At 34.1% G+C, this 12938-nt stretch overlaps 1 pseudogene; it reads left to right on the top strand.

Annotated features, from left to right (window-relative positions):
* Window positions 1-857: 857 nt before the first annotated feature.
* LOC139892013 (vacuolar protein sorting-associated protein 2 homolog 1-like) lies at window positions 858-7177 on the top strand (annotated as a pseudogene).
* The last annotated feature ends 5761 nt before the right edge of the window (window positions 7178-12938 follow it).

Below are 12938 nucleotides of genomic sequence, written 5' to 3'. Positions count from 1 at the left end.
ATTTACCATATCACGTGATAAGTCTACATAACACTTCTAAATTCTCCATAATACCCTTCTTCATAAAAAAAACGCACGCATCAGGTTCGCAAAATTAGGGGTTCAATCAAACTTTGCTCCTCGCATCATCCTTTCGATCAAAAAATGCTCTGGTGTTCATAAATAATCACAATCTTTTTCTGATTCATGTATACGATTGATTATATGAAAAAATGGGAAAATTCTTCATCATCTGCAGAAGTTATTCACAATTTGTTCCGCCTATACTATCGATTCATCTATGAGTAGTTCCGCCTATACTATCGATTTATCTATACCAATGTGTCGGAATTCGTATCCGACACAAATATGCATAAACGCTACAGATGCAATTAGGGTTCTGATCATTGATTCGATAAACCCTAGATCGCCGTTAAATTGTTCTTTGAATTGCCATCGTCGATTCTGCTACAATCTTCAAGGTACGTCAATACTATTTTAACACTATTTAATTAGTTATTGATACAGATGAATTTTATGTTACTGATGAAACGGGTGAATTTTATGTTATTGATCTTGGGGTATCTTATAATACTTCTTTGTCATAAATTTGTATCTATGTCTTTGTAGAACTTTGATTTGGGAGAAAAGTGAAGTACCCATCTGCTCTCGAAAACACATGTGCAATTAACTAATGTTTTTCACTCAAATGAGTATATCATCAGAAGTTTTAGTTATAAAATAACTATAACTATTGCATTCTTTGACAAAATGCATAATACATGTAATTTGGGTTCAGGACATCATGTTTGCTATTACGTGTAATGCTTTTTTGCTGACTTTTAATTAGAGATACGTAACGGTTGGTATTTGCAGAGCTCCTGCGAAAAACAAAAAACAAGAGAATGATTGATAAATCTATTAGACAAATAGAAAAAGAGAGCGAAGGTTTTCAAGCACAAAAGAAGAAATTGATTGTAGATATCAATAAAGTGCCAAGGAAGGTCAGATGGTAAGCCCATTTCTTGAACCTACTTCTGCACACATTATTCCCATATCATTTCATGTACTTGTTCTGTTAATCACTTTATTCATTATTTTTTCTCATAGGGAGCTGTCAAGGTCATTGCGAAAGATCCTATCAGGATGCATATGTACCTGTTCTGTTAATCACTTTATTCATTATTTTTTCTCATAGGGAGCTGTCAAGGTCATTGCGAAAGACCCTATCAGGATGCATAATCAATTTCAGTAACGTTACAAGCTTAAATCCCAACTGCAGGGTGTCTCGCTTCGATTTCAGGTAAAAATATTTCATTATAAAACGACATTTTCATATCATCGTAGAAAGACCAGTTTAGCTTTTTGAAAAGAAGTGGAACATGGTTATTAACATGATTGAGTTTCTGAACTAAAGACGTTGAAGTCCACACATGCAATGGGTGAAACAATGAAAGGTGTAACGAAGGCTATGGCCCAAATGAACAGACAGATGAACCTACCATCATTACAATGAATAATACAAGAATTTGAGTGGCAAAATGAGAAAATGGAAATGGTAAGTGAGGTGATGGGTGACGCTATTTATGATGCCTTTGAAGGAGATGAAGAAGATGAAACTGAGGAGCTGCTCAGTCAGGTTTTAGATGAGATTGGTATTGACATCAATCAAGACGTAAAAAAATCTTTCACTTTTTTCCTCCAGGTATTTTAAAATTAAACAAACAAAATTTTATTCTCGGTAGTTGAAGAATATCGTGATTTGAATGTGGTCCAGTTGATGAATGCACCCTCTAGGGCAGTATCAGTCCCAGTTGCGAAGAGTAAAGTGCCGCAAGCTGAAGCACCTGCGACTGATGATGGCGGGATTGTCACTGACTTGCAGGCTAGGTTAGATTATTTGATAAAAATGTAATTATGTTTGTCATATATTCTTAACTTTGTCTTCATCATTTTGGTGTGAGTTTATAGTAACAAAAGGAAAGTTTGTTGAGTTGGTCGTACATTTCTCCAACAATGAATTGTTGATACATTTTTGTGTTGCAATATGTGCGATTTGTTTTCGTGTTCTTAAAAAATACTGTTACTTGCATGTTATTATAGGTTTTATAGTTTAATTAATATGTGATCATTTATTATAGTCAATGCACCATTCCATTACATATAGTATGGTTTATCTCTTGATCATATTAAATATGTCAGTCAAGATACTTGGTTCTTTAGGTCAAAATCATTTTCGCCAGTTTACAAGGCATTGAAGTTTCGAAAGAAGAGAAATCGCTTCTCAAGAGTTGTGTAATTGTAGTTTATAGATAAGCTTACATGAAAGATATGATACATACTTTGAATGTACGAAGGCATGTTACAATCACAATTCTTTATAGGTTGACTAACATGGGTGAAAATTCCCATTCCCACATGGTTTATTGCATATAAATAATTGACTTTTTATGGTCAAACATGTTTTTCTCATTGCGTGTATTACTATTACATTATAGACTAACATCCTTAAATGGTTTGTGGATGACTGACTCATTATGCTCAAACATGTTTCTATCACTGTGAGTATAATAGCATATAATAGCAGGTACTTTCTCTTACTGCTGTTCGGTTGGTAAAATATTGTAAAGTTGCGAAATTTTTTTATTTCTTCATTTTTTTTGCTGATATATGTGGCCATAGGTGGCGGTACTTCTGTTAATTTTCCACAGCTTATACAATCTGCCTCCAACTTGAAAAACGTTGTCGAACATGGAATCCTCCCTTCGTCTTGAACCTGAAGGTATACAACGAGTCTTCTTACAAATTTTATGGCTTGCCAACTGTTTTTTTTTCTAGACGTGTCTCTTATGAACGCGTCTCTCTTATTAGTATTGAACATTTGAACTATTGCGGTGTGAGGAAATTGAGGTACTTTCAATTGCAATCATGGAAACAAAAACTTTCGGGAACGTCTAGGTACAAGCCGGTTAATTTACCAGTGGAAACGACTTTGGAAATAGGAAGGTGTAAGTCTGATAGTACTTTTAATTGTACGCCTAAAGTATTTAAATGCATAAAAATGTTAGAAGTTGGATTTTGATGTATGACACAATATATTTTTGGTCATAGTTTGTTACATTGAAGAGACTTAAACCACACAATCTGTCTTTGGTCTAGGAGTTTCAAACTTTTTAACCAACATGGCCCATTTGCTTACTTCATGTTAACGTATTCGCCCAGTTAAAGATAAAACATAACTTAAATCGAGCTATTTATAGAACTTATGACAATCGGGTAAGTCATTTCACTAAAAGGTGGAGGCTTAAGAGTAGTTAATGTAACTTCAAAATGTGAGAGAACACTAAGTGTATTTTATTAAGCTGAATAATACATTTTAAGATACACATAAATAAGAGCAATAGATACTAAATGCTACCTTTATGGCCATCAAGTATGTACATGTAAACATAAAAAGAAGAATGAAGAAAGGATTCGGTGTTGTTAGACTTCCTAGCAGTTCTGCTGTTTTTTTTTTTTTTAATATTTGTTCATTTTCTTGGGCTACATAGTTGTAGGTTTGGAACCATTCTTAAGTTCTAAACAAGACTTTCACATATTTATGTCAATTAATATTGAAGAAAAATGAGAAAGAAGGTATGGGGTATTATGATCCGAATAAAATTCACAGAGTAATGCGTGTATACATATACATTATTTGATGTTTTTCTTAGTTTTATTAATATTTGAGGGTATTATGTATACTTTTATGCAATATCATATGTTTTATGCAGAGATTTATTAATGTTTACTTTAAATGAAGTGTACATCGAATCATGTGTAGGGTGCAACATTATATATAATGCTTGTGACTATTGGTGATGTATTATTTGTTCAATAAATTCAGCTTTGTGACATTATTGAATCATGTTTACTATAAATAATTACTTTGTGACTATTGATGATGTATTATTTGTTAAATAAATTCAGCTTGCATATGTGTCTTGTGGTGCAACATTATATATAATGCTTGTGGGATTGTCTTATCTCGGGTGACTCTAAACTATTTATTTTTATGAATAATGGTCTATTTGGTTCATGTGAGGATGAAAAATACTTACATTTACAGGGTCTTCGGTCTCCATCAGCTACCAAGCCTGTCCAAAGTGTAATGGCTCATCGAAGTGAGGTGCGAACAAGCATCATCATATATTATATTACTGTAATCTTTTTACTGTAATCTAAATGTATATTACTGTAATATCCATCATCTTTGGACAGGTATTTTACGACAGCTGCTGTTTGTGGGTTAAATATATCTACAATCGAGTTAAATCAAATGAATGCACTACAAGATTCAATACAGGTAATATATTCTCATTCTGTTTGTGTATAAATTTTTCTATATACTTGATACCTTTACCATAATATAGTTTTACATAACTGAATGTTAAGTTAATATTGTAAAAATAATTATGAATGCCAAGTACTCTGTGGTTAAAGTATTGTGTTTTGGTTAGTATTGTTTATTCATGAAATTATCGTTGTTAATTTGTTAAATGTGACAAATTGGGCGGGTCACACATTGAAAAAGAGTAAAAACGGGTAACTTTTGCAAGAGTTGAAATGAGTTGTGTGTGTCTAATTTGTAGTTGATCATTACTAACTTTGGTGGTAAATATGATTAGAAATATCCAGTACTTTACACCATTCACTTTAAACATGTTTTGTTTTATAATGGTGTCTTGACACTTGAATTATAACGTTAGTTTTCGAAGTGAAAATTACTTTATGGGTTTCTATTTGTGAAAATTGTTTAATCATAGATGTATATGTATATATATGTATATTGGTGGTTGTTATCAATGCTAATGAAAGTTCGAAAAGATCACAATTAGGTAGTAAAAAATTTGAAACTACAGAAAATTGACAAATAGTATAACAAGGGTGACCTATTTGACACATTTAAATCTTTAAACGGATTAGTTTTTTTTTTTTTTCATTTTTCATGAAAGTATTGTTGCTATCATTTATCATCTTATTTTAGTATTGTTGCTATCATTTATCTTTGTTACCATGTGGTTTATTGAATTACTATTACTATCCGTGACAAATTAAGTGGGTTTTGTTACGGGTCAGCTCGAGTGTGACTTATGTATGGGCAGTCAGGCCAACTGACCAACACTTTGTCCATTTTTGTTAATGTCGTAGACTTAAGTACTCCGTAGTTGATGTATTGGATATGGTTCCCGGACTGTAATACAATATATATACATATATATATATATATATATATATATATATATATATATATATATATATACACATATATATATATATATATATACACATATATATATATAGTGATTTTATCAAGAGGGAAGCACTTTTTTAGGGGGAAGTAAATATTATTATTTTTTTTGAATTTTTTTTTCAGCCATCAAGATCACATGAAAATATGAAGATTTAAAAAATACACTTCGTGATGAATGTTATTATTTTGGCGAGAAAACGCTCGGAGAAATAAATGATAACATTAACTGCATTGAATGTTTTGCTTCTGAGTTTATTTTTTAGGGTTTAAAATTTAGGGTGTCGAAATTAGGTTTTAGAAATTAGGTGTTAAAAATTAGGTTTAGCTATTAGGGTTTAGAAATTAGAGTTTTGGGTTTAGAAATTAGGGTTTAGGGCTTAGATTGAATTTTTAACATGAACGGTTTAGGGTTTAGGGCTTAGGGTTTAGTCCCTAAACTCAAAACCCTAAGCCCTAAACTCTAAATCGGGCTAGATCTTAAAAAAAACCTCACATATGATGGAAAAAGAACGCTCGAAGAATAACATTACACATGCTGCATGTTATCAGTTTTTTCTTCGAGCGTTTTCCCGTCAAATAATAACATTTATCACAAAGTATTTTTTTAAAATGTTCATATTTTCGTGTGCTCTTAATGTTGGGAAAAAAATTTGAAAAAATTGAAAAAATAAATTTTACTTCCCCTTTCTCTCAAAAAATTGCTTCCCTCTTGATTATGACCATATATATATATATATATATATATATATATATATATAGTGGTAGGATCAAGAGGGAAGTAACCATTCGGGGGGAAGCGGGGGGAAGCAAAAACTTTTTTTTTTCGTTTTTTGAAAAAACTTTGTTCACGAACATTATAGATGAGATGAAAATATGAACATTTAGTAGAGACACTTTGTGATAAATGTTTTTATTTTGGCGGGAAAACGCTCGAAGAAGTAATATATAACAATTATCGTGTTTTTCGAGCGTATTTTGAGGTTTTAGCTATTGGGGTTTAGATATTAGGGTTTAGATATTAGGGTTTATAGGGTTTAGATATTAGGGTTTAGAAATTTAGGGTTTAGGGTTTAGATTTAGGGTTTAGATTTAGGATTTAGATTAACACCAAACCCTAAACCCTAAACTCTAAATCGAGCTAAATTTTACTTCACAAAACATGGAAAAAAAAACGTTCATATTTTTCACGAACAATATTATCTTGAATGTTATTTTTGTCGATCGTTTTCTCGCCTAAATAATAACATTCATCACGAAGTGTCTCTTCTAAATGTTCATATTTTCGTGTGATCTTGATGCCGGAAAAAAAATTTTTAAAAAAAACGATTTTTTTTTTTTTTGCTTCCCCCGCTTCCCCTCGATTGGATAAAGGGTATTCACTCGATAAATTTATAAATAAATAAATTTATAACGCTTATAGAAAAATTGTCTAACTGGTAGGGCCTCACATTGCCATTTTCAACTTGAAAATGGTGACTCTGGTGTAATGTATTTTAGTAAACTCGATCATTTTAATATGTGTAAGGACCTTAGTCTGAAGAGTAATCATATTTATTTATGGTTAATTCATTAACTTTGAGGTATATTCGATTTTGTTAATTAAGTTTAAATTGTTAGAATTAGGTGTTCCTCATCCATTTAGCTACTGAAGAATTTGATTTTTTTTGATACACTTGGTGTCATTACTTAGCTGGGTTATTTCGAGAAGTTGTTGATGGTGAAAATCTGGATCGTAGGTTGATGAGCCTTAGGTAATAACGGCAGAATAGGATCTCATGTTAATCCTGGAGTTTGTATTTAGACTCCGTATCAATACTCTCATTGATTTAGATAATATGTTGTACGCTCATTCATTTTTATACTAATGATGTGCACTCATTGAATCTATATATTTTCTTATAAATAAATTCGGTTATTATATATATATATATATATATATATATATATATATATATATATATATATATATATATATATATATATATATATATATATATATAACCATTCGTACTGATTGTATGTTATAATAGATAATAATATCTTTAATATATTTTTTTTTGTTTTGTTGTTGATAGTTGATAGTTGATAGTTGAGTCAAAGATAGAAATGTGGTGAAACATTGAAGAACTGTATCAACTATTTTTGGCTATATGTTCAAAGAATAAATGTGTTATTTCAATGTTTATTTTTTTACACATTGTTAAACTTTTAATATTATTCCCTAGATATATATATCTTTTTGTTTTTTTAAGCTTCCTAGATTTAATACAAGACAACTAATACTACTACTTTAATTTAATACATTCATTATAAACAATACTTTTGATTAAACCATCAAAAAGTTCCGCGAATTCGCTGATCTTCAGCTAGTTTATTTTTAATGCAAACCCATTTTCCCTTCCAAATCCATTTCCTCTCAAACCCATTTTCTTCACTCAAACCCGTTTTCCCTTCCAAAACCTATTGGAGTTTTTTTTTTTTTTTTTTTTTTTTTTTTTTTTTTTTGGTTAACGAGGGAACCCGCCCCGCAACACCCACATTGGAGCCCTACGGACCGGTAAACCCTCGGGTACCCGAGCCCCCAGGCTTACCCGGATCCCAGATGAAGCATCCTCATGTGAGCTCCCCTTTTGAACGAAATGGCTTCGCCAAGATTCGAACTCGGGTGGCTCCCCTCACAGGAAGTCCTGGTGGCCATCCAAGCTATGCCTGGATGGTTATCCTATTCTATTGGAGTTTCATCAAATCATTCAAATTCATTTCAAGGTTTCAGTGTTCACGGGCATCGTTCTATCGACGGAAGGAAGGTGGTTCACGACGGTATTTCACCGGAAAGAGGTAATTGCTCAGTATCCGAGGAGAAAGGTAATTGATCGAATGCTTCTTCATCTCGTAGGTTGCCCAAGATGAAATCAAAAACTTCTTTGAACAAAATCTCAAAATCTAGTAATATGTTACTCAGATCTGGTGTTATATATCGGGGGTGTTAGTAATGCTTTCGTGCCTGAAACAGTAATGACTCCGGATTGATCTTTGAATCGTGTGTTCACTTTCCTAATCGAATATTTCGACCCACTTAGCCACGGGTTGCACGAAGTTTCGATTGGGATGAGACAAAGATGAATTGATGTCTTGGCTAAAAGAAATCAACTCCACAATTGCAGAGAATATAGTTCTATTTGTTTGTGTTGAAAGTGTGCTAGAAAATATTAAAATCTGTAACCTTTTTCAAATACACAAAGGGTGTATTTATAATGGGTCAAAAGGTTTCATGAAAATTCACAACCTTTGATTTATACCCACTAGTGACTTGACAGTTAATATTCATGTATTTAGACTTAAAATGGTCTTAAAACATGTAAAAACCGCAGTTAAATGCCCTGGAACAACCCCAAAATGTTCGGGGTTCAAATGTGTCTTTTGGGTTGAAAAGGCACATTTTCAGCGAGTTCAGTGTTAAGCTGCGCCGCGGGCCCAGGAGCCGCGCCGCGGGCTAACAAAGCACCACACTCCCAAACATGCCAAAAACTCTCGACCTCAAAATCACCCTTTAAGCCGCGCCGCGAGCCCAAGAGTCGCGCCGCGATTTAAAGCTATTGCACACTAAAAAACCTTTTTAAGCTTATTTTCAAGTGCGTTTAGCCTTTCAAGTCGTGTTTCGCATTTCTAATGTTCCAAACATTATTTCCATGCTCACTAACAAAACCTCAAACCATTTTACACTTTACGAACGTGTACTACACACTCCCCAAATCCGTGTAGCGTTTCAATGGTTCGACCACTTTCAACTTAGCAATCCAATCAACTAGAATGACGTTGGATCATGCTAAAATCACCAACAATTCCCCTCCATTTTAGTATGATCGTTGATTACTAAAATACCAACAAACAGAAAACTAATGCATAAGTGTAAATGTCACATGGATTGAATTTACACATAGTATATTACACGTGTAAGAATTCGAAAATCAGGGTGCTCTAATAGTTTGAACCCATCAATTCATTTGAAAACCTATCGATAATATACACACCAGTTTCATACTTTCTACAATTAACCCGACACGTTAAAAGTCATGTGTCCCAATCCTCTCATGAACATATCAAAAGCTAAGTCCCATGCTTTCTTGAGGCGGCTTAACCTCATGTTCACATAGGTAGTTTCTTTTGATCTTGCTCCCGCGATGCAATTTTTCAAGACAACTATTAAGAAGTATCAAACTTCAACCTTCTTTATCTCACGGTTCTGAACATGTAACATCCTTAACCGGACCTAGCTGTAAGATTACTAGTTTGCCCTTAAGTTTGTATTAAAATAATATATGCTTTTATTTTTATTTTATACTCTCTTCGTCTAATTCCAATAGTCCACAGACAAAAAACACACAGTTTTAGGAAATCCCACTAACTTCATTTCTCTACCAATGAAATATCTTCTCTCTCCAGACCCACCAATGAAATATCTTCTTTCCTTTCTATTTATGGAAGTGGACTATCAGAATGGGACAGTTCAAAATGGAATACTGCCCTATTGGAATTAGACAGAGGTAGTATTTATTATTATGTGATGATGTGGGTAGGACCAGTTTGTGACAAGGGTCACAGAACAGGTTTATTTATTTAATTTGGACTTCGATTGGGTCGCCAAATGATGTACGAAAGTTATCAGATAACTGATAGATACCCGTGTGTTGTACAGTGTGGGAGTTAGAGTTAAATAAAAGACTTGTGTCTCTCTTTCTCTTGCATTTTCCAGAACCCTCTCACACACACTCCGTCCTCTCATCTTTACCTAATCAAAACCCTAATTGCTAGATCTTGTTTTTAAGCTCGAATTAGTCACACTATCTTGTTCCTTGTGATTTACTGAATCTATTAATGTAGGAATCACAAGTTTTCATGTTCTAATCTTTGTAAAAATTGGGTTTTTGTGTTAGTTTTTACAAAGTGTGTAAATTGAGTAAAAAATGGTTGATTTGGCGTTGTTTGTGTCAAAACCTTATTTATGGGTTCATGCTCCTACATGTTTAGTATACTCGATTTGGTTAGTTTTGGGGTCAAAATCGAGCTTTAAAGCAAGAATTGGTGATTTTGGTTCAAAACCCGTTAGTTTTCTGTTGTTGCTGCTCGATGAACACAACTGTACGGTTGGAGCTTGCAGCCGCACGGGTACACTGTGTAACCGTACGGGTACATGTGTAACCGTACGGATGCAATGGTGTGGTGCAACCGGGCAGTGGGTGTGTAACCGTACGGGTGCATAATGCAACCCGTACGGATGGACTTGCAACCGTACGGATGCATGTGCAACCGTACGGATGTAGATCAGTGATGCATTATTGTGAAATTTAGCTGTTTCCTAGCCGTTATGTTGTCCGCGTGACTTATGATGATCAGGATGTAAATTCTGAAAATGCATAAGTGTTAAGTAGACTTCTTAGCGGCGCTTTTTGATATTGATTTACTGTATTGTGTTGTTTTGTGTTAACGAACAGAAAGTAACGTGATTTGCCTTATGTTCAGGTGATAAGGGTAAGGAAGCCGCTCAGTAATAGATTATCTGAGCTAGTTGTTGGTATTCGGTGAGTGGGACTAACTGTAGTATATAGTATAGAGTAGCATGTTATATTATGATTGTCATGCTTGTTAGATATACTTGCTACTATGGTTAGTTAGTATGTTGTGATGATTGCATGTTAGTTGATGCTTGTCTGCTGGAGCCTAGTTCGTCCCTATTGTGTGGTAGCCTCGGTAGGAGAGATCAACCTGCGGGTTGGGTTCCTCATGTGGTAGCCTGGACAATCGTGGTGTATATATGTGTGAATGACGCGTCGGTCGCGTGTGGATTATATATATACAACACGGTGGTAGAGGAACTTTTTGTAAGCCCCAGTCTGATCAACTGGTGGTTAATGGTTTGGCCGAGCCGCCAGAGTCTCTGTAGACGGCACTTAGGTGATGTTTATGTGTTAGACTATGTGACATGATTAGTATGACGGCTCTTGTATACTATTGCATGTAGTTAGTTGTACTCACTTAGCTTCGTGCTAATTCCCCTCCATCCTCTAGGATGTTAGCTTTTGTAGATAATGTATTTTGGGGAGAAGACGGGCATGATAATGTTATGTTTGACAGGAGTCAACTCTGATGTAGTCTTACTTAGTTTAAAATGTGTTCATTTGTAAACATAATGCATTTACGTCTCTTCCGTTTAAATTATGTATTTGTTTTAATAACACGTGACATTAGTTGAACTGTATTAATGTTATTTACCAGTTATGTTATATTTAATTGATATAATGCTTCCGCCACGTATAAAAAATAAAAAATTTAGCGGTGTTAAAAGTTGGTATCAGTGCATAGTTTGGTAGCATGTGCGTTGTGATCTAAATGTCATGTTTCCAAACTTAGTAGATGATGCAGAAATAATTAATGGGATTACTAAAGTTGGGCTTGCAAATTATTATGAAAAAACTAAGTTGGGCCAAGTTATTATTTCCCCTAAATGTATTCTTGATCTTGTGTATATTTGCTTTGTAGGCCCCACGGATTGGAAAGGTTGGAAAGGTTGTATTGTGAAAGTGGCAGGAAACAACAAAGTAAAAAGTGGCCAAGGGTAATTGACGAAGTCAACATAAAAATCGGTGCAGAGAACTCAGAGATTTGCTTTATTAAAATCTATATTCTATGTTTATCTTTTATTCTATTTTTGTTTTGTTTATGTTTATCTTTTATTTTTATTTCCTTATCTATTTGTTTTGTTAGTCCTATATATAGGGAACTCTAGAGTTATTTGGAGGCAGTTATGTTTTTGATAAAGTGAATAAGAAAAAGGCCGTAGCCTCTTCTAAGAAACCGAGAAGGTTTTCTTTTGTTCTTTCTATTTAGCCATCGATCCTTAAACTACATTATGTGGTATCAGATTCCAGGCATGGCTAACAACAGCTACCGAGGTGACTATAGCAGATACGCCGGACGAGGCAGTTATATTGATCCGAGAGATGCTGAAATCGAGCGTTTGCGACGAAGAATAACAAGATTAGAACGGGGCCAACATCATAAATATGATGAACGCTATGCTTCGTATCAAACAGAGAATCGGTGGGAAAGTATGAATCCATTCGCCGATGCGCCGAGCGGATTCAAACAGGACCTTCATGATGATCCCTTCCAGACCAATGGTATGAAGGTTGAACAAATTTTTAATTTAGAGTATGTTCCTGAACCTATTGTAGAGGAAGATTCTGAACCCATCTATGATACGGATGGTGAGGAGGGAGAACCTGTCTATGATACGGATTGTGAAACAGATGCAGCTTTTTTGAATTTCAATGACGTTGATGATACTCGCACTAAATATGTCTCGAGTGTAAAAGCTGAAGTGGCAAGTGAAGCCATTGATGTTGATTTCAAAAATAAGTTAAACAATATTTGTGTAGTTCTTGAGAATCAGATGGATGTTTCGCTCATTGATCTTGTAGACTCGAGGACGAGTCTTTTCGAAGAAGGGGAGAATGATGCAGAAATAATTAATGGGATTACTAAAGTTGGGCTTGCAAATTATTATGAAAAAACTAAGTTGGGCCAAGTTATTATTTCCCCTAAATATATTCTCGATCTTGTGTATATTTGCTTTGTGGGCCCCACGGATTGGAAAGGTTGGAAAGGC

The sequence above is a fragment of the Rutidosis leptorrhynchoides genome, chromosome 2, assembly GCF_046630445.1.
Source record: "Rutidosis leptorrhynchoides isolate AG116_Rl617_1_P2 chromosome 2, CSIRO_AGI_Rlap_v1, whole genome shotgun sequence".
Lineage (NCBI taxonomy): Eukaryota > Viridiplantae > Streptophyta > Magnoliopsida > Asterales > Asteraceae > Rutidosis > Rutidosis leptorrhynchoides.
This window is presented reverse-complemented; position numbering and strand designations above follow the sequence as displayed.